The sequence below is a fragment of the Apium graveolens genome, chromosome 8 (assembly GCF_009905375.1).
Source record: "Apium graveolens cultivar Ventura chromosome 8, ASM990537v1, whole genome shotgun sequence".
Classification (NCBI taxonomy): domain Eukaryota; kingdom Viridiplantae; phylum Streptophyta; class Magnoliopsida; order Apiales; family Apiaceae; genus Apium; species Apium graveolens.
Genome location: NC_133654.1, coordinates 81,124,823 through 81,152,416, shown reverse-complemented (window position 1 = coordinate 81,152,416; position 27,594 = coordinate 81,124,823). Strand labels below are relative to the sequence as shown.

The window sequence follows — 27,594 nt, the reverse complement described above, 5'->3', positions numbered from 1 at the left end:
AATCATCTAAAAACATCAACTTTGGTTATCAGATCCTTACATACAGCTCAAGAAGCAACCACTTTTCAAATCAATCAGATCAAAGAATCATTGATTGCTTCAAGGCTGACTACTTATCAGGAAATTCAGAAACAAATTGCACCAATATTTGTTAGACAAAATGCAATTGAAGCTAGTCAAGCTAGACTGGAAGTTAAACAAGTTCAAATGTCCGATCAACTTACAGAAGTACAGAATTTAATGGAGCTGATTCTTTCTCTACTGATTGGTGATGATGCCAAAAGGGGGAGAAAATTCTTAAATCTAAATGCAAGCAGCTGACATTGACAAATACTGATGATGAAAATCCTGATAGAGGTAATAAGGGGGGACAGAAGGAAAGTAAAAGGAGGAGAGGTGAAGAGCTAGTTGGAGTTAGTGGTTCATCAAAAGCAATCACTATATTTCAATCTAGACAAGGTGGAGAGAGTAAGAGGAATAAAAGAAGAGTAGAAGATTTGACCGTGATTACAAAAATGTAAAAATCTTCACAAGTCACAACTGCTTCTGATGAAGACCTAGGTATTCTAGAGGTAGAAGCTGGTGTTGAAGCAAGTCAATATCTTCAAACTCTGAAAGTTAAAGGAAGAAAGACAACTCTGTTCTACAAGGATCCAAAGATTTAAATATTTGACTCTGAGGTGAGTAGAAGAATATTTGTAAGAAAAAATCCTGGAGTTGATCTTGAACAGCTAAGGCAAATTGGGGAAGACTTCAAGAATTTCATGAAGATAGCAAATGCTAATATTGCTGTTATTTCTCATGTACTTTATGAAGATAATCCTTCTAACAGACCAACCAGAGGTATAGTTATAAGGGAAATCATTCAGGAAGAAGATCTCAGATCATAAGTTACTGTAACAGCTGACAAGAAGCTTAAAGGAAAAGAGAAGATAGGAGAGAAGTCAAAGATTTCAAAGTCTAAAGCCAAAGTTGTTGCAAAGAAGAAAATAATATCTAAGGAAACTAAATCTCAAATGTTGATAGATCCAATCTATACAGTATTTCAAGCTTATGATATTGAAGAAAAATGTGAAGAAGAAGAAATCAGCCAAGCTCACCAAAGAAATAAGATTTATGGAGTTGATTGGGCTGATGAACTGAAGTTAACCGCTGACACTGCTCAAGTTAAAGAAGCAATTCAGGAGGAAGAGTAAATTGTAATATTCACCGAAGCAAGATTGAATATGTATACTTGATTCCTGCATTTAGATAGTTTTGAAATCATCAATTGGAACTTGTCCATATTTTTATAATGAACAAGTTGGGGGAGATTGTTAGGAGCAATTGATGATATTAAGCAGAAACTATCAGAAGTTCACATCAGAACTTATAGCAACGGATGATGATGACATCAACGGATGATGATATCGACGGATAATGATATCGATGGATGATGATGTCAAAGGATGATGTAATCAGTATTTGTCACATCAGTTGATCTTCGATAAGGAAAAGGAAATAGAAACTCAAGGCGGTGAAGGACTTTATCTCAGAAGTATTGTATAGGTTTCCTTGTTGTTAATAGAACAGGATTCCTTATACATTGTGTAGTTGTGCTCTATATAAAGCACAGATTAGGTTCATGCTATATGCATTGTGACATTGTTATATCTTTCACATAACCTAGCAGCTCTCAAGGATATTTGTTCATCCTTTCGAGAGAGTACGTTTGTAATCAGTTTTTATCAGTTAATATAAAAACTGTTGATTATGTTGAAGCTTTATCGAATTATCATAATTGCAGAATTATCATGTACGGGTTGGTTAACGTCGAATGGCATATTATGTGCAAACATGTTATTCCGGTATGGCATGCTAAATGGCATTTGAGTCATATTGAATGCAGCATAGTAAGGATTTTATGCAAATGGCATATTAGCAAATTGTGCATTCAAATTCTGTGCAGGCATAACATTCATGGGCATTATGGGCATATTGGGAAATGAGGGATGTGCAGACATGGGTGCAGGCATAGCAGATTTTCAATTAATAGACAAATGATTAACAATACCACACTTAACATAGATTTTTCTAGGTTGATATTTATCAGGTGTGTAGTTGTTATGTTTGTTAATTCCTACTTTCCGATTCTTGTTATTTTTCCTTTTGGTGTCTGCCTTGACCTCAATTTTCTCTAACATGTCATTCAGTTGCTTCATGGACAGATGCCCCACATTCACTCTTTTGTTCTCCTTGACTTGACTTGATTCTCCTGTAACAAAGTGCTTGAAAACTGATCCATATTTCTCATTTAGCTTAGCTATCTTGGCTATGCTAATAGGCTTCTTTTCTATCGACGAATGTTGTTCCTTATCTTTCGACGGAAAATCCTTTTTAGCTTTCGACGAATAAACTTCATCATCCGTCGATTCCACATCCGTTTATAATCCTTCTACCAACTCAGGATCCAGTTTCTCCTTGCGCTTTTTCCAGGCTTATTCACAGAATGATTCTATTCCTTGAACTTTAGCAATTTGGGCATGTACATTTTTTGATGACTTCCAAGCCTTGATTACCTCTTGCTCTCGTTTAACCGTCATTCTAAAAATTTCCTCTTTCTTCAAAGATTCATTCAATTCATCTTTTGCAATCTTATGCTCTATCTTCATTTTCTCAAACTTAACAAATTGAGTTTCTAACACAATATTCCTCTCACTTAAAAATAGATTATTATCTTTAATTTTTATGTTTTATTTAGTGAGTGATTTAAGTGTAACACGCAAATGATATAATTTTGTTGACCTGTCATTTATAGCATCATTACACTCATCTTTAGAAAGGTGTGTTAGATTAATAGTGATTACCTGATTGCTTGAAGAACTAACCTCTGCTTCATCTTATATGGCCATTAGAGCTGAATTGACATATCTTGTTTCTTCATCTTCATCTACCCCATCAGCTCCCTAGTCATTTTCTTGAGTAAGGAAACCCCTTTACTTTTATTTGAGCAAATCAAAATATTTCTTTTTATAATCCACAGGCTCAAACTTTATTTTCTTAGAATCAGGCATTCTGCATTCATTTGCAAAATGACCTCTCAAGCCACATTTGAAACACTTGAATTTTGATTTATTCACCATATTTCTATTTGGCTTGGTTGCTCCAAAATTCTTTTTGAATTTGAGCTTGGAAAATCTTCTTGATAAGAAAGCTAGATGTTCATCTATGTCCAAAATTACCAGTAGTGGAATTTATATAGAAAAAATGGCAAAATATAGATCAAGTGCTCAACAAATGCAAGTTATATATTATAGTTCAAAAGCCCTTCCCTGCAAGTGATCAGTATGTATGCCTAAAGATTTTCTATTAAACTATGAATCTTCAACATGTTTAGCTACTTAACTATTTTCACTATGAAAACTTGAGATATATTATTGACACCTTTACAATTCCACACATATTTTAACTTCACTTAATCTCTAATTAATTAATCTCAGATTGTCAAATTGATATCATCTGTTCCTTGGCACACTCATATTGGAAAAAAGGAAAAAAATAGAAAAAATCATGTTTTTCAGTATGTTAATCATGCATCAGAATCATTTGGTAAATAAATAATTAGATTGCAAGAGATATTCAGGAACCTTATAATTGAATAAGGCTTGGTTTATAAACACAGTCTGAATACGAATGGTTTAATTTAGTTCTCCTTCTTCAATTTCCTCTTATAAACATATGCTAGAACCATTCATTTCTCATGGTTTTTATCGAACGAAAGTAGACAAATGAAATATTTCAATCATGTGTAATGACATTTGGAGGCAGTAAGACAAATTTTAGTTGTCACTCTAGAGATTGATACTTGCTTAAGTTCAGTAAAAGCTAGCCTTGGGAGGCTTATGAATGTTATAGATAGTAAAATCATAAGTTCAAAAACCTGCATTTTCATGTCATCCTCAGCAAGCCATAAATAGTTGTAGATTCATGGAAGGTGTAGCTTGAAAGCCTCATAATTTGGATCTTCCGCCCAATAGCATATCATGTTTAACACTTGGGTAACAAATTATTCAAGAAAAAAAATTAAGAAGTAGGTAATATGAATTAACCTACTTATTATCTTGAAGCATCTGTTAAAAAGTAACGCTTAAGGTTAGTCCAAAATAGCGTTTACAGGATCATAAAATAAACTTGTCACAAACTATTGAATATAGGAATTTACAGTGAAAATACAAAAACAGTAGCATCAAGAAATGCACACTGACCTTGTTAATAGGCCCTAAACATATATACCTAGTATTCTCATCCTCATAATGTATATTTTCCATAACAGTAGTTCAGGTGATTACTTAATGTGCATTCAGTAGTATTTACACACCTTTGCACATAAGGAGCGTGCTTGATTCCAATCTATTTCAAAATATGGTATGTTAAAAATCTCTTTTCTCAAAGCTAGCATTATTGGTGTAATGGGACGAACAAACATCCTCCCATGTAAGTATGACATAGGCAGATGAACCACTCTACAGGGAGACCAAATTCTTCCTGCAGAAGAAGGGAAAAATAATATTATTATAATTGGACAGAAAAGTGTAGCATTGATAGAGCCTAAAAGAATTATGAAACAAGTTTAGCCAAGTGTAGCAATATGGGGTTCTTGGTTGTAGTAAAAATTCTGAATTAATATGACTCTTGGAAAAAAGTGAAACACCAGTTTCAAGGCTTTACTTAAAGGTTTTTAACATGATTTAGTTGCTAAAGCCAAATGTAGATGTTAGGTCCTGAATTATCGTAGAAAGGGGGTTTGTTAGGATGAAAACACGTGCTAATATTCATGTAAGTATACGCATTCGCAAGTAATATAGAATTATTTCTAGTTCATTCCCACAGAGACCGGTTTAGACTAATTTAAGAATGTGTACTTATGCAACGATGGTAAGGTTATTATTCAATGCTAAGATGACAACAAGTTGAGATTGTTTATAACTACGATTAACTAAGAGATTATACTAAATAACAATAACTACGAGAATTGAGGTTCAATTACTTATATGACACAAACATGGGAATCTAACTTCATTACTACTTCATTCAATAGCCTTTGTTCTTAACCTTAACGTGCAATGGTGATGACAACTAATCAGATAACATGAAATTAGTAAACGCCAACTTTCGTTGTACGAATACCCTACTACCAGACATCCACAAAAGAGATATAAGCTGAATAGACACCAAGTATGTTGAGACCCTATATGTCTACAAAATTTCATAACATAGAGGTTTAAAGCGCAAGTTATCTATCATGATTACACAGGACAAGTAAGATGGTTAAAATTACCAATGAATCATGCATAACAAATACATGAACCTATGCTAGCATGGCAAGTTCCAAACCTCTAAATTCACTGTCACTTCAATAGAGATTAACACGCTATCTTATAGGTTCGCGATGCTCATAAGATGAATAAGCACAACCAATACTAGGATATCATACAATCACCACACACTTAGGTATCGAAACAAATTAACTATTGAAATCTATAAGTAAATCCGTTAGAACCCCACGATAACGATTAGTTCATAACCGAACTCATCTTCACCGTGGGTTCCGATGAAAGCATGGTATAATAAAATAAGTCTTTATAAAACTGAATAATAATCAAAAGTACGTAATCAAGATTAATAGGTTCAACGAATAAGAAAACTATCATTCAAGATTACAACTCAATTAAAAAATCACAAATAAAAACAAGATTTTCTTCTCCTTCATTGTATTTGTGCTCCTAGGTCTTCTCACCATCTTCTCCTTAGTCTATGTTATGAAAAACGTCTTTAAAAGGTCTTTATACAGCAGCTCAATCAATCCAGAAGTCCGGCATATCAATATTCTAATCAAATCAGGAATCTCAGAATTCGACTCGGCGCGAGCGCGCGCTATCACAGCGCGGGCGCGCTAAGCTTCTGGAAAATCTTTATTTTTCTGTTTTATTTGCTGGTTTTTGATGGCATTCAACGATCAATCTTCCGAGGCACCTTTCTAACACCAATTTAGCACCAAAACAATGCTAAATCTCCTCATTCCTATATCTATGCCTGAAATGCAAGACACTACAACAACGTATCAAAAACATAAACAACTCAAGTACAAAACACCAATTCAAGCCTTTATGAAGCATTCTAAGTGGACATAAATGCCACTTAAGAGGGTTGAATACGATAATCACTAAATTAAAAAATTCTTTCAAATCTTTTGTGGATATAAAATTTAGTGCTCGGTTAATGGTTTCGTGTTCTTGAGGTGAATAGTGTTTGGAACAACAAAATGAGGAACACAAGATATTCGGGGAAATATATATTCATATATAAATCCGCGAGGGGTGTTGCTACACTCCAGTAAATAAATTAACCGGCTACAATCTAAGAACAACAAAGTTCCTAGCTTCTACAAAGATCAACAAATTAAACCCTATACAATGATCTAGCTTTTGTTTGTCTAAGGATTTATTTATCGGGTAACGATTATAATGCCCCTAAGAATATACAAGAGTTAAATCGGGTATTATAACATTACTCCGGTGAGAAGTATAACTGATACGGATTTATGTGTATATCTCCTCTGTATCTCTTTGCTGCAAATCTTCAGCTCTTTTTGGGAGAGAAGATGAACAGAACTAATCTAAAAATGTTGAATGCTTCTGCTTCTCTGTGTAGACTTATATACAATATGAAATATGTGGTTGTTTACTTACCACATAAAATAATTGAATCAATCAATAAAGTGTTGTTGAGAGTTAACTAGTCGACCAAGAGGATACAAGGAGTCTAACTTGCGACCAAAACAAGCAACCTGCGACCTTGTAGTGATTTAAGTACATATATCAAATAAATATACAAGGTTGCTAACTTCCGACCTTCATTTGATTTCCTTTTATTGTTTTTTTATTCATTTTCGTTTTCCTTTTTTTGTTTTCTTTTTGTTTTGTTTTCTCTTTTTCTTTTTCCTTTTTTTCCTTTTTTTTTCTTTTTCTTTTCTTTTCTTTTATTTAAGTTTAAATTGTAACTAAATTAATTAATAAAATAAACTTAAATATAACTTATATAAATAAACTAATTTAGATTTATAAAATAAACTTATCTATAAACAGACTTCAAGCTTTCTTCTAATCCTTTGATTCTTTGTATTTGACTTGTCTTCATTTCTTCTGATTTCTTGTGTAGTCATAGTATTATTAACCTGTCATGTTCTAGTGTTGTTCTCGTGTTGAGTTATCACGTAACTGCTCATACAGCTACGCAGCCTCACCAACAATCTCCCCCTATTTGATTGTTAAACCTAACAAACAAATTAAATAGAGAGGATGACCAACTAACAGCTTTGAAAAAGTAAAGTACCAGGACTTGTAAATAATGCTACTGGTTTTCTGGATCAAATACTGCATTTCCATATTTCTTGAGTAACTGAAATGAAAGATGCTTCTTCCTCTAAAACTAAAATGATCTTCAAATAGTTTCATCTTCATTTCCTTGGTTCTTTAAATCTCTACCAAATAATACTTTTCAGTCTTGAAGTAATCATCAGCAGCATCTTTTGTACAACCACATTTCCTATTGAGAAGCGCAAGTCTCTCTTACTTCTCCCCTATGAAAATCAACTGCTTAAATGAGATCACCTTCATTTACCACCTCTCTCGTACAATAAGATCCGCAGATAAAAACCAATGGTACTCCCCTTTTGGAAAACAGCTTTTCCCCTTATGAAGAACAGTGATGAACCAAACCACTTCTTCTGATAACTAGGAAATCACCTTCGTGTTTACCACCTCTCCAGTACAATAGGATTCGTAGTTACAAACAACAATGGTGTTGTGGTTATATACTTTACTTTTTTCCCTCTTCCTGCTATTTCTCCCCCTTAGTTGAGGAATCCTCCAAACTATTACTTAAGCTTTTATCTCCTTCTAAGAAAAGGAATGTATGCTATTGTCTGAAGGAGTTCTCATATTTGACTTGGTTGGAAAAGAAATAACAAGTCATAGTTTGATCAACCATTTCCCTTTAAATGTTGCAAGAATGACTTCACTGTTGATCATCATGTTCACTAAACTTCCCAACTCCTTATACCTACCAAATGTGAGATCACCAATTGTTACCAATTATTATGTCCCGAACTTGTTAGGTCCCGAAGTATTCTAATCCAATCTGTAAATATTAGGTCCCTAAGAGTTAGGTTCCAATCATAAACAAATTCGAGACCCGAAGTATCAAGAACCATGTTTAGGGATAGGGAATGGGATATGATGTTTCTCTTTCTTCCTCACTGTGAGTGTGTGATTCTGTTTCGTGTACCTCACATGTGTTTCACTCTTCTCTCCACTCATGTTTACACTCATTTTCACAAGTGTATCACTCCTCTCATAGCTCCAAAATCCAGTTGTACCTGCAAGGAAAATCACCTTAGCCATCCTTAAGGAGGTCACAGGTGGTGCAGTGGGAGTTCGCAAATCCCCATCCTTGTTAGACTCGTCAGATGAATCTGAGTCATAATCTACAAGTTGCTAATTTCCCTTTTAGGGTTCCATATTTGAACTCTGGGAAGGTAAACAATGATCCAAAGAATTTAGCATAAGATCAAAGTTCCCTTCTAATGTCTGTGAAGACTTTTCCTTGAGACTCATCAGGTAAATCTGAATCATTATCAACAAGTTGCTGATCTGCACCTATGTTGGATCCACTATCCGCAAATGCATCCAGGGGATTCAAGCCTGGGGAGGTAGACACTGACCACTGACATATAGCTATTGGATCAGTATCCTCTCCTAACACCTGTAAAGGTAATTGGCCTATTAAAGAACCTTGAACAATCGAATATGACCGTAAAATGGTCGAAACTCTTGTTTCCGTCAACTCATCCTTTGTATGTGTAACATTTCCTTGTGCATCAAGAATTGTTTATGTTTGAGATGGTGACACTACATTGGATACCCTGGCCGACAAGAGAATTTCAATAGACGCACCCTGTTGAGAGGATGAATCTAGTAACTGTTTTTGTGCCTTTTCAGCCATTACATTTTTTTGAGAAGATGTATGGGGGCTAGCAGTTGCCTCAATTTTAATATATCTCAACTTTGTAGGAGACAGAGCTGCTGGTTTGACTTCAGAACCTTCCTTATATGGTGCACTAAGGCACTTTCTCCCTCACGCTCATTCATACTTCATTTTAGTGGTAAGAGAGTGTTGGTTGGTTCTGTTTCTGTGTTTGTCTTTACAGTCTGGGATAGAAGTTGTGGGTTTTCAACCTCATGACTATCAAATAAAATAAGGCCATTGGAGGCTGAATCTCTATCACAGAACATATGGAAATATAGAGATAAAATGCATTTAAGATCTATAATGAATGAAAATTATGTATTTGATCTTTTGAGATAAATGATGTATAATAGCGATTTTAAAAGATTTTAATGAAATAAGCAATCACCAATGTAGAAAGAAGTTTGATTTTCTCCTAAAACTGTTCGAGTGCACAAGTCTGTTTTTATGCCTAAAAAGATAAATGATTTGATAAGACACAGACTGATGACCTAGTAGTATTAAGAAGAGAAAGAAAGACTTTGTCTTTCAATATGAATGAGTTTTTTTGTAAAAGCATTGATCACTTAGGGTAAAGTCTAAGCAATTCTCATTCATGTCAAAAGCTCCATAATCTATCTTTATAAAATTATTATCAACAACATTGTTTATTGATAAATAATCTTAATAAGAATGACTATGCTGCTGGTTTCAAATTGTAGTGAATCTTTCAGATATAGCAAAGTATATAAATTCACTACAACTTAAAATCTCACAATTATCTGCAACAAAATATTAACAATATATCATTGATTGATACTTGTCAAGTATTTTAGATACCAATAATTATGGTGCATCTTATTTTAATATAATTTAAATCATGAAACTGATTGGACATGGGATTGTATAACATCATAATTCAAATATATTATGATAAGATATTAATGAATTAAATACCAATTATCTATCAAATAGAGATTAGGATTCAATTTTATATATCATACAATTGCTAACTCCTAACAATTGTAATATCTCAAACAATACTGGTTCGATAAATAAAGCAATATTAACCAATATTGTCTTGTTTGCAATCTTAGAAAAATATTCTAAGTTCTATATACTTTGATCCATTGAGTATTGCATCTATTATCAAAGTGTTTAGTAATTTGCAAAAAAGTATGAAAATTAATCTAAGTGAACAACATATGATTACTTCAAAAAAAGCATCAAACACAATAACCATAGTTGTACTTTAATAAAGAGTTTCACACTTTGTATATTAGTATAAGTGATCGAGAATAAACATTGACTACTTAGAGGAGTTCTAAGTAATGTCACAAATACTAATACTTTAAAATTAGTTTATAGTTAAACTCTTAACTAAGTATCATTAACTGATATAAGTCAAGAATTAGCACACAACTAATCATGCTACAATTATGATTTCAGTGAATTCTTGAGATGTAAACATTGCTAAATTCACTAAAACCAAAATCTCATAATTAACTTATAACATATGAGTTACAATCATATACTAGATAGGGGTGTACACGGATCGGGTTGGGCGGGTTGGGCGAATTTATCAACCCAACCCAATTAATTCGGGTTTTCAAAATTTCAACCCAAACTGAACCAGTTAAATTTATAACCCAAACCAATTTGTAATACTTTGGTTTGGCTCGGTTTGATCGGTTTAGTAAAAATTCAAAACTAATATTAATAATTATATAATAAAGCAGAAAGTCTCAAAGCCTAAAACACTTGAAAATAGTTTAATAATCCATGTCATATATGGCTTAAACATCCAAAAGAGAGTGATAATACAATACTTAGCCTTTAAACATTCTTTAAACATTGAACTCGATAAACGAAAACAGTGGCATATTCTTTAAACATTGAGGATAGATGTTATAAACTACAAATAAATGAGCCTATCTACTAGGCCTGAAAATATTCAAAGTTATAAAATTAATAAATTAACGTGTAAGTATTTTTTTAATCGGGTTGGATTGGATCAGTTTAAAAATATTGAAACCCATATCCAACCCAATTAAATCGGGTTGACATTTTTTCAACCCAAATATGTGTCGGGTTGAAAAAAATCGGTTTGGATCGGCCGAAATAAGGTCGGTTCGGATCGGTTTGGTCGGTTTGATCGGGTTGTGTACACCCCTAATACTAGATATCAATTGTTGACAAATTTAGTTATAATCAATCATGGTGCTTATTTATTTTAAGTTAGTTTGAATTATGGAACAAATAAAATCATTGAATTGCTTCAATTTCCATAATCCAAACTACCCAAAATAAATACTAAATATCTATGAATTAGATACTAGCACTTAAATATTTATAATTATCCTTGAATAATCACCCATAGAATATATGAGTTATACACATTGTAATCACTCTCTGGATAATTAGTAATTTTAGAAATACTTTCTAAGCATATAAAATATTGAGAGTTTTATACACATAACTTAGAAAATACTTCAACTTTCAATATTAGTGATTTAAGAAATAAGCATTGATTAATTAGAACAAAAATTCTAAATAATATCGCTAATACTAAAAGTACCACAATTATTCGTACATGATACAAATAACTATGTTGCATATTATTTTAATATAATTTAAATTATGAGACTAATATAGTTGAATTGTTTACAGTTATAATTTAATCAATTAAAATAAAATTCAAACTTAATGTTATAATACTTAATTTCCATAAATATATATGACATTGTAATCATGATAATCAAGATAGTAGCACTAAGTACGAGGTACTGGATTACTGATAAATTCCCAAGTCCTTTAAATATTGAAGATTTAATACTTGTGAAATTATATAAAGAATTCCTTACAGATAGGATTTCCAACTAATATGCAATGAATGGTATCCCACACATACAAACCAGTCTTGAAAATTAACTTTAACAAGTGATTTAATAAGTGTTTCTGTAAGTGACTCTTTGACTAAAAGACATGTTCTCGAAATAAATGATACCTGGTGTCAAGGTGTTTTGTCATAGAGTGTTCCACAGAGTTGTTGGATTTGAAATTGTTTCTTATCATAACAAGAAATCAATCTTCTTCCACGAAGTTGACAGCTTCCCGAGATGTTTCTCCTGTCACCTAAGTTGACAACTTCAGAGATGCTTCTCATATCTTTCTTACAACCTGCGTAATCTATATTTATATAGCCAAACATGTTAAGCACAATATCTTTAGGGTGCTTTACTCCAAGAGTTGATAGTCCCTTAAGATATCTAATAATTTTGTTAATAGCTATAAGATTGGATTCTCTAGGATCCACTTGGAACCTTGCACATTGGCATCTTGAGAACATTACATGTTGTCTATTTGCATATGAGTAATAGAATGAGTTTGTCATACCTCTATAGCTTGTCATTTTACCTGAGTTGCATTGATCAAGCTTTAGTGGTTTCTGTTGGTAACTAGTCTTGGCATGTTCAGAATCTTCCAAATTTTGCATCTTCAAAAGATCATTAACTTACTTGTATTGCCATCATTCTTTTGGTTTACTTGTGCTCCTAAAAGAAATATTCTTTTAGCATGCTTGTAGTAATTCCAAATAAAATTGCAACCTTTCCAACACGCTCCTTCATACCTACTCTGCAATTACTTAGCAAATAATCTTGCATAAGTTTTTGTTAGTAGACCAACATATAACATTATCATTATATCACTGCACATATAAAATAATATGTTTGTGCCTAACGATAAGAGAGTTATTAATATGATGACTCTACTCGTTCATAATTAACTGTAACTTGAGTTAGAGTGTCATACCATGTCCTTGACGAATTCTTGAGTAGTATACTAGTTCATACCAACCTGAAGTGAGCTTGTGAAGAAGAGATAGATAAAGTCCAATAGATCTGCAACTGTAAAGTCCATGGATTGTTGTGCATTGACTACTTTTTTTGACTCACCAACCAGGAGTACACTTGTTCACACTTACCAGAGTTCGATTCCAGGTAGAATGTGCAACAGGTGCCTAATATGTCGTAATATCCTCAAGTCTCATCACTGGTGCTTTCTGTCAGATACTGCTTCCTGTTAATAACCTAGCATCCAGTTTGGCATGTCCCTCGTAACAATGCCATTGTCATCCAGTTTGACTTCTAGTTATCCTTGTACCAATTACAAAATTTTCATTTGGTTTGGATACCAGCTTCCCTACAATCTGCTTGCTGACTGATTGAGTTCATCTTGCTTTGTAATCACCCAATTAATACGGATCTATCAGAGCTTCTGTAACTTTCTTAGTTTCTTCTTCAGATAGAAAACTACAGAAATACTCATTCATACTCAGTAGCCCTGCTAATCATTACTCCACCATCTGGATCACTTATGAACTAGACTATGGGAATAATATTGACATCAAACCCTTTGTCTCAGCAGATATGTTCTTGTAGTTTCTTCTTGATTTTCACTGTGGTATTGTGTCTGACTAGCTGATCCTTCTATTGCTCCCCCCTAAGATGTTGCTGGGATTTCCCAAAAATCCTTATCCTTACTGACTGGCTTCATTGAAGTAATGAGTTGTGTTATCTACTACCATTCCACTTCTTGGATATGAGTTATCAATACCATTAATTTCACCTTTAACAGCTTGAAGCATTGCGTTGTTGTACTGTGCACTTAGACTTTTAATCATCTTTTGTTGATCAACCATAAATGCCATGTAGGTAGTAGACTCCACTGAGTAGCCATGAAGAATATCCTTACAAGTCTTAGCTTCAAATGCTAAGATCTTCAAACAACTAAAAACATTTCATTATTTGCTTCTACAGAACATTTTGTCTAAACACTTTCAGGTTATCCAGTGTTTGCTTCTGTTGGCCATTAACTCATTAGTGGTCTTCATGTATACATCATGATCAAAACTTGATCTTACTTGTTACAAACTATTTTGACTGCTCCAGCCCTTTGGTATTTAGAAAGTCTTGATTAGCTTGATATTGTCCTTGTAGCTTTAATCAAGTTCCGGTTCTTTCTTTGTACCACTCCATTCTGACACGGAGTTCCTAGTGCTGGATATGTCTCAGAATATTCTTGATGTTACAGATATTAATCAGAACAGCTTCTTCAATTCAGTCCCATTATCTGTTCACAAAATCATTTTTGTTACAGTTGCTACCAGCTTGATCTTCTTTGATATGATCAATCACCATCTGTGATGCCTTGTCTTGAGAACGCACGAACAACAACTTTGTGTTAACAGTAGCCATCAATCATCACTAAGGTATATCTTTACATTGATGTGATATTGTCTTTGACTTCCCTTCCGGACATGCATCACATTTGTCATTCTTCTGAATTTCAGATGAGGCATTCCTCTCACTAATCCCTTTTTACAAAAGAATTCCCCGAGTTGATGTTCAAGGGTGAGAGCTTCTAATGCCATAGCTAAAATTTTGTCGGATGCAGCTTTACAGTAGATACCATTGACTTCAACTTCCCTGAGATTCCAGTTTAGCTACGAGCATATCCTTTCCTTACTCTTGAAAAGAGCAAGCTTCTCAACCTTCCTTCTTTATATGAGACACTAATCCTTCATTGAATTGACATTTTTTCCTTTGATGCAGAACCATTTGATAAGAGGATTTGTTCCTTGATTCTTCAGCAAGAAAGATGCTTCAATTGTTATCAGTGACTCCAATGATTAGTTGTTATCAGTGATAGCAATTGTTGAATCCAAGATGACATCCCTTTTCCTGTATAGCTTGTCCCGTGATGAAAACCGTTACTGCCATCTCCAAAGATTATTGACGGAATAGTATATGTCAATCACATTTGATTGTGAGGCTTTTTCTTTGATCATATGCCTTGAGTATCAATTATCAAGAATACAAATGAATTAATTAACATTATATGTCCTGCACTCACAAATGGATTAACATTTCTTGGTACCGAACTTATCAGTTTGGGTCTAGATGGATTATAGATTTTACTATTAACAGAGATAACAACAGATGCGCCCTTATCATGCTAATTCTTATCTTTGACTGACCATTTTCTCCATTTTAATACCCTTGACAAATTTGTCTCTAGGCTAGGGAAAAATAGTTTCAGCCTTACATAAGAAGGACTAGCAGTCTTTGCCCTATTGTAATCATAAACATGCTTTTTTTTACAATTAATGCAAGTCCTAAGAGATACATTTATGGTATTAAAATAAACAAGCTTTGTATTAAGAATATATGGCATTCATTTAGAAACATTACATATAAGAATTAATGAATATAGGCATGATATGGAACAAACATAATTAACAAGTAAATCACTAATTCTATCTAGTCAAATCATGTTAACAAATCTCATCTAGCTGTCTCAATCCAATTATAAACTAATACATCTTAACAAAAAATTCAAATCAAATGAATAAATCTTATTATAATAGGATACAGAGAGTAAGCATAAACAAAGGTCTTAAGTGTTGGAAAACATATATCTCACTAAAGCAATTAATCATGTTCAACAAATATTCAAACACATATCTAAGATCATTTAACGTAACATGCACAAGTTAAACATCAGTCCTAGTTACCAGAAAAATAATCTAGTGAACTAGTTCACCATTATCTAGGTGTGATGCTATCATGCTTATGCGAGTGTTAAACATTTAAACACTAAGATCTTATCATGCATTAAATATTAAGAGCAAAATATTGCAGTGGTTCAAGAAATTGAAACCTGAGATATGTGAGTTGGACCATCTTCGGAGATTGCTATAGAAGCAAGATATTCATGATCTTCCTTCTCCTCATTTGATCCATCCCAACTCTTTCCCGTGCACTATAAGTTTTGACTGGCTGCTTTCCTAAGAAAACATTCCACCTTTGTCACAACTCTTCAACTGAAACCCTACTCATCCTTCTTTGTCAAGTTTCTTGTCCTATGTAGCAAAACCCCTGATAGTTACTTGACATATATATCTTGTCATAACTGTAGCTATCAAATCTTGTTCCTGTTTCAATCTCAGTCTAATAATTACCTCTTGAACCGAATCTGTAAAAGTCTCTGCTTCAGAATAGATATGATTGATCCTTGGATATAGCTTATGTACTCCTTGTGAATCTGATGCGACTAAACTTCCCTGACATGTGAAATACTGCCCTAATGTCCAGTCCCTCAAATACTTCTACCTGAGCTTCCTCTGATTCATCTATCAGTAACTCTTACATTATGTCCCGAGGTTCCAACTTTAATGCATGTAACTGAGATATTTGTTTGTCCCCATTATTCTCTCTGACCTCCACAATTCCTGCCTATATAATCTCATTGATTCCCGGATAAATGTAGCATTGGTATAAACCACTGTGTGACTGTATAATCTGGAATCATAGAGTTGTCTTAAAATCTTCGAGAAAACTTGTACCCGTACAAATTTTATTCCTTTCCTGCGTCTGAAAACCCGGTGGTATCCTATGGAGTAAGCCTTTGAGGAAGTTCCACAATTATCTTCTGTAGGTCCTGAAATCATTTAATTGGAGTGAGAAAATTATTATCTTTAATTTCCATGTTCGGGAATTTTCCGTCTGAATAGCACATGGTCTTTGTTTTCTTCGAAAGATTAAAAATATCTTTTAGAGCTCGGAGGAATCTCGAGTTTACTAATACCTTCTGAACCCTTAATTTTAATATTTAAGAAAAAAATTAAATTTCCAAAATTTTTAATTTTCTTAAAAAATAAATTAATCAAAACTAAATATTTACGTAAAATCTAATTTTCAAGAATTTCAAATTTTCTTAAAAATTAAATAAAACTTAAATTATTATCTTAGAAAAATTTAAATATAAGAATTTTAAAATTTCTAAAAAAATAAGTAAGTCAGAAATAAAAAAATAGGGCTACAGAAATTCTTAAGTAGCAACTGGCGACTAACATTTTTACTTTGCTAACCTCAACATGCGACCTCCACACTTGGTCTAACTGGCGATTAATATTCGAGGACTAACTGGCAACTAATTTAAGGATTAACTTGCGGCTCGTTTTCATAACTTGCGACTCCTAAAAACTGGAATGGGTCCCGCAGTTGAGTGATGTTATTTTGCCGCGCATTTGATTTGCTCCTCTCCTTGTTCACTTGATATACAAAAATGGCAGTTTAATAAATCTGTGATCTGCCGAAGTGAACAGCAAAACAAAAAAAAATGGCAACCAATTTCCTTTATTCTGGCAGCAAAAATATCCGAAAAATAAATTAAATTAAAATTTTTTATTTACAATAATTTAAATAATAAATTAATTTAAATCAAATTTATAAAATAAATTTATTTAAATTAAGTTTATAAAATAAACTTATTCAAGTTTAAATAATAAACTTATTTAAATTAAATTAATAGAATAAATTTCCTAAATTAAATTTATAAAATAAATTATGTAAATTCAAATTAATAAAATAAATTTATTTGAGGATCCTGATTTGTGTATCCATCAGTCAGCTCTGATACCAATTGTTAGGTCCAGAATTATCGTAGAAGGGGGGTTGAATACGATAATCACTAAATTTAAAAATTCTTTCGAATATTTTGTGGATATAAAATTTAGTGCTCAGTTAGTGGTTTCGTGTTCTTGAGATGAATATTGTTTGGAACAATAAAACGAGGAATACAAGATATTCGAGGAAATATATATTTATATATAAATCCGCGAGGGGTGTTGTTACACTCCGATAAATAAATTAACCGACTACAATCTATGAACAACAAAGTTCCTAACTTCTACAAATATCAACAAAGTAAACCCTATACAATGATCCAGTTTTTGTTTGTTCAAGGATTTAATTACCGGGTAGCGATTATAATGCCCTTAAGAATATACAAGAGTTAAATCGGGCATTATAACATTACTCCGGTGAGAAGTATAACTGATATGGATTTGTGTGTATATCTCCTCTGTATCTCTTTGCTGCAAATCTTCAGCTCTTTTTGGGAGAGAAGATGAACAAAACTAATCCATAAATGTTGAATGCTTCTGCTTCTCTGTGTAGACTTATATTCAATATTAAATACGTGGTTGTTTACTTACCACATAAAATAATTGAATCAATCAATAAAGTATTGCTGAGAGTTAACTAGACGACCAAGAGGATACAAGGAGTCTAACTTGCGACCAAAACAACCAACATGCGACCTTGTAGTGATTTAAGTACATAAATCAAATGAATATACTAGGTTGCTAACTTGCTACCTTCATTTGATTTCCTTTTCTTATTTTTTTATTCATTTTCATTTTTCCTTTTTTTGTTTTATTTTTGTTTTCTTTTCTTGTTTTCTTTTTCCTTTTTTTATTTTTCTTTTCTTTTTCTTTTTCTTTTCTTTTATTTAAGTTTAAATTGTAACTGAATTAATTTATAAAATAAACTTAAATATAACTTATATAAATAAACTAATTTAGATTGATAAAATAAACTTATCTAAAGTTTATAGAATAAATCATTTTAAATTTATTAAATAAATTATATTTTAATCCATTAAATAAATTTATTTAATTTAACAATTAAACTTTGAACTAAGCCACTCCCTCTAGCTGTTTAGCTGTATACCTTGCGCACCTCTTCTCGTACTTTAACAGATAAATGTCCAATCCAAGTACGTTCTTCAACTTAACAATTATTCTATAAATAATACACAGATTCCTTTCACGAGCTGTTGACGCCTAGTGCAACTGGTCTGGTTCACAGACGACTAACCCCAATTCAGGTCTTCGTATTATATCCTTGATTACATTGTTAAGCTTACAACAACTTTATCGCTTCAAATACTGACTGTCAATAAACAAATGTACTTTCACCGGAATCCTTTTTGGTACTTTAGACAACGTCTTCATTGCTACTACGGTCTTGAATACTTCATTCATTGTTCTTTACCGACGCTTGAACATATAAATGAACTCCTGTTAGTGAGTATAACTTCAAGACTGCAGCTGTCTTCTTTAACCTATATCTATACCTTGTCTTCAATTCTTCAGATTCCTATGCTTCGAACACTGTCCATCTTCAATCAATGCCAATACACTGAAATCTTCTGGTAGCACTTATACACTGAATCTTCATCATTTCTGAAACCCTGAATGTCTTTAACCTTTATTCTTCACTGAGGCATGAACATATTAATGAGCTTCTTTCAGTGACCTATAAACAGACTTCAAGTTTTCTTCTATTCCTTTGATTCTTTGTATTAGTCGTGTCTTCATTTCTTCTGATTTCTTGTGTAGTCATAGTATTATTAACCTGTCATGTTCTAGTGTTGTTCTCGTGTTGAGTTATCACGTAGTTGTTCATAAAGCTACGCAGTCTCATTAACAGTAGATTAAGGAATCAGACCTAGATGAGTAGGTAGAATATAAGGTAACATCCATATCTCCTACTGCAAAGGATTATTTCCAGACCACTCGTAGACACCAAGAATCTGTCACCATAACAGAAAATATAAAAACTAATTTTTTTTTTACCTGAAGAAATACGAAATATCATTAATCAAGTTCTAGTGCTTCTAAACTGAGAGCCACATTTTCCCCATGTTGATACTGAAGTGGCACCACCATGCTCCAAGATCCATTGACGCCTTCTATTGCCCCTTGTCCGTCATTAGCTCCTTCCCCAAGCAGTCTCAAACTTACATAGCACATAATAATACCAAACATAGTATTTGGACCCTCAATCTGCAAACCCCGCCTACCATCACTGTTCTGAAATCACATGATATTTATTTTGAGCAACAACCAGCAAAAAACTCTGGTTAAAATATGAGTTAACATAATAACTTAATTTCATCATAAAAGTGTACTTGCCTGATGATTGTAAAGATGCTGACACATTTCACGTTTATATTCTACTGATATGATTGTATTAAGTGCCCCATTATTGATAGAGTTATAACCTGATAAATTAGAAACTACTAAATATCAAAGAAAGGAGTAACAGAATATCATGAACCTTTACTGAATGTTCTATAAACGTGTGCTGATCCAAGTTTATATTTTTATTTCTCTAATTTGGTAATATAATCCAGTTAAACAACGGTAAAGGGAGTTGGAATAAATTATAAACTTACAAGACCAGGCAAGAAAAATATAGGACCTCCATAATCACGCTGTCAGTGTCCGTCATGGGCCTAGAGAGCTGAGTGAAATCCCAAAGCTCTTTTCAATATTGCAGTTCCTTTGTCCTCTGATAAATCTTTTGTATATGGCCTTTAAAGCCATCATCTAGTAGAACCAAAGCCATCACCCAGTAGCCTCGCCTACTTTACATGGTTAATAGTTGTATCCTATAGGGAAAAATTACATTTACCACGATATTATATGATGGGGAAAATTGATTGGAGAGTAAATCCAAAGAATAAGAAGTGGAGCAACTTATCGCTTACCTGCAAATAATTCATCAGTAGAGCAACATACCCGAACAAGAAGAAAATAACAAATTAGAGAAGAAAGTAATAAGAAGAAAAGAGCATACCCGAACAAGAATGTTAGGAGCAATTGATGATATCAAACAGAAACTATCAGAAATATCTACAGATGGTAATTACTAGCATCGATGGATGATGGTGATAAGCATCAACGGATGATGATGACATCGACGGATGTTGGTATTCAACGGATAATGGTATCAACGAATGATGATGTTAACGGATGATGAAATCAGTATTTGTCACATTAGTTGATCTTTGAAGAGGAAAAGGAAACAGGAATATGAAGTCGGTGGAGGACTTTATCTCAGAAGCAATTTTATAGATTTTCTTGTTGTTAATAGAATAGGATTTCTTATATATTGGAAGTTGTGCTTTATATAAGCATAGTTTAGGTTCACGCTATATGTATTGTGAACATTGTTATATCATTCGCATAACCTAGCAGCTCTCAAGGATATTTTGTTCATCATTTCGAGAAAGTACTTGTGTAGTAAGTTTTTATAAGATTGATATATAAACTGTTTGATTCCATTAAATCTTTGTCTAGTTGATTATATTGACTGTATTCACCCCCATCTAGAGTTGTTAAGGGCCTAACAATTGGTATTAGAGCTTGCTGTTAACGCACAAACAGTTTAAGATCTGAATATTTATCAACCATGTCAGACAAAGGAGAATAAAAAACACAGAATCTGGGTCTGAAGCCACAATCCCCGGCCACATCACAGATAAGCAGCAATATAAGTAGGTATAAAGCAATCAAGGTGCTCATCCTGAAAGTACATGAATATCCAATCTGGAAAGTCAGGATGGCCATGTGTTTGGAAGCCACAGATCCTGAATACTTAAGCAGGATATATGATGGTCCTCATAAACCAATGAAGGAAGCTGTTTCGGTTGTAGGAGAACTAGAGAAGATGATAGACAAAGACATAATAGACTACACTGTTGAAGATATCTCGTCCATCATGAAGGATACTAAGGTTAGACATTTCCTGCACAACAATATTGATAGTGTTATGTCCAATAGAGTCATTGAATGTAAAACAGCGAAAGAGATATTGGATGCTTTAGAAGTAAAGTGTCAAGGAACGACTGTTATCAAGAAAAATAGGAGGACAGTGCTTACTCAAGAATATGAGCACTTTGACTCAATGGACAATGAATCCCTAACTGAGAACTATGACAGATTTCAGAAGCTGTTGAATGACTTATCCCTTGTCGATAAAGAATATGATTTGGAGGATTCAAACCTGAAGTTCCTACTTGCTCTCCCTGAAAAGTGAGATTATAAGGTCACATCAAAAAGGGATAACTATCAACTTGACATCACACCTCTAGATGAGATCTATGGAGTTCTGAAAACTCATGAACTAGAGATGGAGCAAAGGAGCAAGAGAAAAGGATCAAAAGCTAGACCAGTTGCACTCAAAGTTGAAGAGAAGCCAAAGGAGAAAGCTAGAAGGAAAAGCTACTCCAAAGGGAAATCCATGATTTCTAAGTCAGATACTGAATCATCAAATTCTGATGTTGACTCAAATCCTGATACTGAATTAGATACTGATAGTGATCATAACAACAATGAAAATATGGATCAAATGGTTGCCCTACTGGTTAAAAGTTTCAAGAAGATGGTCTACTGAAACTTCAGGAAAGGGAGAAGATTTTCCAAAAAAGGTTCATGTTCCTCAAACTCTGATAAGAGGAACAACAGAAGAGATACTGATTGGAAGGAAGCTAGATCTGAAAAACCTGATAAGACAAAAGAGAGATGTTATAACTGTGATGGACTTGGACATTTTACAGCTGACTACAGAAAACCCAGAGCTGAGAAGAAATAAGCTTTGATCTCAAATAAGAGAAACTGGGATGATTCATCAGACTCAGATAATGGGATCAATTATGCTCTCTTGGCAAATGCTAATTTTATGGTCGACAATGCTGAATTAAAGGTACCTTATTCTACTCTTGCATTTGATACTGATGATATCTATGAATTAAGATTATTTCTTAAGACTCTATATGTTAGTTATCGGGATCAAACCTTAGAGAACAATAGAATCAAGAATGAAAACTATGTGCTTAAGAAAAGGAATGATTACCTAGAAACTGAGTTGCTTTCCATTTTAAAATTTCAAAAAGAAAGAGATTTATGTTAAAGAATTTTTTTTAGAAAAACATGCTATATCTAGAAAAGGAGTTAGCTAAAGAGAGAGAAGTCATTAAGCTTTGGACTGACTCAAGAAAGACAACTCGGGAAATCTTAGAAAAGGATTATTGGGGATCAGGATTAGGATATTCACCTAGAACTAATCCTGATAAGAAAAGTGGAGAAGATACTGAGAAAACAAAACCAATAAAAAATGATAGCCAGGTCAAATTAAATAAGGTTCAAATAGAGACCATTAAGTTTAATCCAAGTGCTAATAATGTTAAATCGATTCACGAGGAAGGTACAACCTCAGCACCTAGATCAAACTTAATTACTGAAAAGAGTGAACAACTTCACACAAAATCAGTAAACATTGGTTCAATGACTCAGAAATAGCTTAAGCAAAAGATGAAGGATTTACACATAAAAGATAAGAAGAGGTCTAGGAAAAATAGGAATGGCAAGGTAGGTGTTAATAAGAATTGAAATTATGTAGCCCCACCTAATGTACCTCGAAAGACATGTTCAAATTATGGTAGCACTAATCATCTTGCTAATTCTTGCAAGAAGAATAAAGAGATAAAAACGGTTCCTTCTAAATCAGAGTTTAGGAATTGAACAATTAGATATAAACCACAGAACCCTTGTTTTCATTGTGGCAGTGTTTGGCACTTTATTTATACATGTAAAGAGTATCACAATTTGTATTATGATTTTTATAAATTGAAACCCTCTTTAGTTAAAGCAAAATCTTTTTCTGCATGTATAAATACTGATAGTAAGAATGTTAATATAAACTCTGATATGAAGTCTTCTGCTGCATATATTAACAAACTTAAAGGGCCAAAGGATCCAAGCAAGTATGGGTCCTTAAAAACACTAATTGATTCAAATTACTGATTGCAGGGTGACAGGAGGAATGCTCTAGTGTTAGACAGTGGATGTTCATGACATATGACTGGTTATAAAATCCTGCTATCAGAATTTGAGGAGAAGGTTGGCCCAAGCGTTTCTTATGGAGATGAAAACTTAGGAAAAATCTTGGGATATGGAAAAATCAAAGTTAGAAATGTCATCATTGAAAATGTAGCTCTGGTTGCAGGACTCAAGCATAATCTGATCAGTGTGAGTCAAATTCTTGACAGAGATTACCAAGTCAATTTTTATAAGGAGCATTATGAAATTGTCCGAAAGTCTGATGGCAAGATCACATTGACTGGTATAAGACATGATAGTTTGTATGAAGCCAGAGTCTCCACAAGAACTGATAACTCAGAAGTTTGTCTACTAAGCAGAGCATCAGTGGAAGACAGCTGGAACTGGCATAAAAGACTTTCTTACCTTAATTTTGACAATATTAATGAGCTTGTGAGGAAAGATCTTGTAAGATGATCGCCCAATGCAGTGTTTATCCCTGATGGCTTATATGATTCATGCCAGAAAGCGAAGCAAAGGAAGACATCTTTCAAGAGTAAAACTTAATCCTCAATTCTTGAACCATATCATCTACTTCATGTTGATCTCTTCGGTCCAGTAAATGTTATGTCTATTGCCAAGAAGATGTATGCACTTGTGATTATTGATGACTTTACAAGATAAACATGATGAGTTTCCATCTGTTCTTCTAGATCATGTGAGGATTCTGGAAAAAGGATCAACAGACAAAGTGAAGATCATCAGAAGTGATAATGGAACTGAATTCAAGAATAGCTCTATGGAAGAGTTCTGCAAACTCAAGGGGATAAGACAAGAGTTTTCTGCCCTTAGAACTCCACAATAAAATGGAGTAGTTAAAAGAATGAATAGAACTGTGATAGAAGCTGCAAGAACCATGCTAGAAGAAGCAAAATTTCCTACCTACTTCTGGCAGAGGTGGTGCAAACTGCTTGCTTTACACAAAATGCAACATTGATCAACAAGCATGGAAAAACACCATTTGAGATGGTGAAAAGGAAGAATCCAAATTTGAAATACTTTAATATATTTGGTTGTAAGTGTTTTGTTCTCAAAACTCATCCGGAGCAGCTTACAAAGTTTGATCTGAAAGCTGATGAAGGAATATTTGTAGGATATCCCTTGACTACAAAAGCCTTCAGAGTTTACAATCTGAGAACAAGAACAGACATGGAATCTATACATATATCTTTTGATGACGAGAAGATGACAGGTCTAGAAGACACAGATGGCCACGACAAGTTGAGATTTAAAAATGAAGTACCTTATGCTGAGCTTTTAAATCCTGACTCTGAAACAGTAAGACACATATGCTTCTGACACTGAAGCATATGTTGAGGGGGAGCAACATTACACAAATCCAGAGACTACTGCAAGTGATTCAACTCAAGAAACATCAGCAGAAAGATCATCAGATTCATTTTCCTCAAACTCTATATGTCAAATGCTGATAACAATGGGAACACTGATTCAGGGGGAGCATCAGGAAACAACAGTAGTACTACTCAAAGAAATAACTGAGAATTCATGGATCCAGGGGAGGTTCTTCTTCAAGGAGTCAACTTCCATCTGCAAGAAAATGGTCTAAGTCACACACACCTTACTTAATCATTGGAAACCCAGACAGTGGTGTAAGAACAAGAAAAGTCACTCAGAATAAATGTCTCTACCATTCTTTTATATTTCAAACTGAACCTAAAAAGGTTGAAGAAGCTCTACAAGATGTTGACTGGGTCACAGCAATACAAGAAGAGCTCAATAAATTTGAAAGGAATAAAGTTTTGACTCTTGTGCCAAGACCAAAGAACAGATCTGTAGTTCGCACAAAGTGGGTGTTTAGAAACAAAACTGACAGTGAGGGCATTGTTACAAGGAACAATGCAAGATTGGTTGCAAAGGTTTACTCACAACAAGAAGGCATTGATTATGATGAGACATTTTCTCCAGTTGCAATGTTAGAGGCAATAAGAATCTTTCTTGCCTATGCTGCTCATAAAAAGTTTAAGGTGTTCCAAATGGATGTGAAGAGTGCATTCTTAAATGGAGAACTTGAAGGGGAAGTTTATGTTGGACAGCCTCCAGGGTTCATTGATCCAAAGTATCCAGATCATGTCTACTTACTGGATAAAACACTTTATGGACTGAAGCAAGCTCCAAGGGCCTGGTATGAAACACTTGCTCTATTTCTTCTAGAGAGTGGTTTCACAAGAGGTACAATTAATAAAACTCTCTTTTACAAATATCATGGTAAGGACTTGTTATTAGTACAGATATATGTTGATGAAATCATTTTTGGATCTACTAATGATAAACTCTGTGAGAGATTTGCAAAGCTAATACAGTCCAGGTATCAAATGAGTATGATGAGAGAACTGAGTTACTTTCTGGGGTTACAAGTTAAAAAGAATGATGAAGGAATCTTCATAAATTAATCCAAATACACGAGGAATCTACTCAAAAGATTTGAAATGCAAGACTGCTCAACTGCATCAACTCTCATGGCCACTCTAACCAAGTTAGATTTAAATACTGGTTCTTCAGTAGATATAACTAACTACAGAGATATGATTAGCTCACTCCTATATCTGAATGCTAGTAGAACTGATATCATGTATGATACATGTCTTTGTGCAAGGTTCCAAGCTGACCCTAAAGAACCTCATCTATTAGCTATAAAGAGAATCTTCAAATATCTCAAAGGCACTATGAATCTGGGATTATGGTATCCTAGAGATTCAGACTTTAAGCTAATTGGATATTCAGATGCTAATTATACAGAATGCAAAATAGTCAGCAAAAGCACTTCTTGAAGCTGCCAATTTCTTGGAGGCAGATTGGTTTCTTGGTATAACAAGAAATAAAAGTCAATTTCCACTTCAACTGCAGAAGCAGAATACATTGCTGCACGAAGTTGTGCTCAGATTCTATGGATGAAGAATCAATTATTGGATTATGGGTTAGACTATTCTTCTATTCCTATATATTGTGATAATCAAAGTGCTATTGCAGTAACAGGAAATCCATTGCATCATTCTATGACTAAGCACATCAGTATCAGATACCATTTCATAAGGGAACATGTGGAAGCTGGTACATTGGAATTGGTCTTTGTTCCAACAGATCAGCAAGTAGCAAATATATTCACCAAGCCTCTCTGTGAAGTCACATTCACAAGATTGGTGAATGAATTAGGAATGATTTTAGGGCAATTCTCAAACTCTGATAATTAAGCATGGTGATATTTATTGAAGCATGGTATCTTATTATTTGTCAGTACTTGTTAGATACCGATTCTTCTGCTAAATGCTTGATGCCATGATAACATACAAACTATGCTAAATAATCTTATGTGATAGTTGCATGTTGAACTATTGGTTATGCTTATAAACTCTGTTATTAGTTAAACCCATTTGGACTAATAGTTTATATCAGTAGTTGATAAATCCTGATTTTAGTAATTAAGATACTAATAATAGTCAAACCATGATTGACTGATATACTTAATTGATTATTTTGAATTTATTCGAAATAAATTGTTAACATTATTTTTAATTAATCAGTGAGTGAATGGAATATCATTTATTTGCTTAAATGGGTTAGCTACTGATGCAAGTATCCATTGATACTTGAGTATTTACATTAGGAATAGGAATATGAAGAGAGAGATTAATTTTTGTTTACCTAGATATACGTGATTGTGTATGCTTATTATGTCTAATTATGGCATGGTCAATCAAAGAGTCTCTTCAGTTTCTACTTTTTCCTATAAATACAACCCTCCACTCTCAAATCTTCTCATTACCCCTTTCATTCACAAATTTCCTAAATACTCAATTTCTTCATAGCAAAACTATGGCCCTCTACTCTCTTTCTCATGGAGTCTACCGACCAGTAGAAAATCTTGAGTATGGTAGATTATATTTCGACATTGGTCGACTCATGGTAGTCTTTCATGGACAAGACTATCACCTCTCTAAGATTCCTCACTCGGTTCT

The 27,594-nt window shown here is 33.5% G+C and overlaps 1 pseudogene; it reads right to left on the bottom strand.

Moving 5' to 3' along the window:
• Positions 1-2,477: 2,477 nt before the first annotated feature.
• Positions 2,478-20,189, bottom strand: LOC141679712 (cycloartenol synthase-like; annotated as a pseudogene).
• Positions 20,190-27,594: the final 7,405 nt, after the last annotated feature.